Genomic DNA, 1,212 nt, shown 5'->3' on the forward strand with positions numbered 1-1,212 from the left:
AAATCAAGTTTGGTGAAAATTGAAGACCACCAAATTTTACTATGAGAGTTACGGTATTGTAATAAATTTTGTTGATATCTTTTATCGAAGGGTAGGAAACAAAAATCCAACTTTTTTTCATATGTGGTTTTGAATCAGTTTTCAATAATCTTTTGAATAGTCAAAATTTACCTTACTGCAAAGATTCATAGAGTTTTATCTCTACTCCAGTCAAAGCCGCTGTTTTGGCCTCGAAACTTTAGTAATTTCAATCTCCTACACCGTTTGAGCTACAGAGCACAGATTTAGAGTAGGTTCATATTTCATGAATACCTTTTAGTTTTGAGACAAAAACCAAAATCGGTGACCAGATTCGAAAACTTTAGTCAATTAGGAAAAGAATTAATCATAAGTAGAAGAACAAGGGTAGTTACAAAGTAATATTTGTTGCTCAGTTACAAGTTTTTGTTATGAAGTCATGACAAAAAAGGCTTGTTTTCAAACAGCTATTTTGTACAGTGTGCGTTGTAGCAGTTGTAGTTTCATTCATCACTTGAATCAGTTACCAACCTGGTGATCGTTAAATAAATAAAAGCTCCTGTCAGCACATTTGGCAGCTGCAATGTAATGCCCCTCATCTAAACTTGTGCCACGGTGAACAACCATGGCAATAAATCTGTACTGCTGACCTGTGGGCAGCGCAAGGAGTGGAGCCACCTTCACATCTGTGTTGAGCTTTTTCCCAGGTTCAACAAATCTGAAATGTAAAAAAAAAAATATTAAAAAATCTCAAATTATTATGGTGAAAAGAGATAGCAACTAGTCTCTTGATAAGCTTTAGACCACATTTGGTTGATAAACTGTTTGAATTTGGCAAAATACTTTTAAAGCACTAACTTTACAAAAAAATTGGGATATGTTATATTATGTTTTGAAATGGTCAATATGTGAGTGTGGAGCTGCGAAAATTGTTTCCATAAATGCATAAACAGATTTTAATTACGTTTTACCTTGACATTTGACCAAAATATTAAACTTTCCACTAATATTTGGATGCCCCACTTGCCGGAAAGACAAACGGATTCCATCAAACCAAAATTGAGGACACTTTAAGATGTGACTCAAGAACAAATTTACAAATTAAGCAATTTTCTGCTTTGTGGAAACAATGCTGGTAGATTCACGCCCAAATATATGTCAATTTAAAGATAGATAGATAGACAGACAGATAGA

Source organism: Frankliniella occidentalis, unplaced genomic scaffold (assembly GCF_000697945.3).
Source record: "Frankliniella occidentalis isolate FOCC.00 unplaced genomic scaffold, Focc_3.1 Scaffold596, whole genome shotgun sequence".
In the NCBI taxonomy this organism is placed as follows: Eukaryota; Metazoa; Arthropoda; class Insecta; order Thysanoptera; family Thripidae; genus Frankliniella; species Frankliniella occidentalis.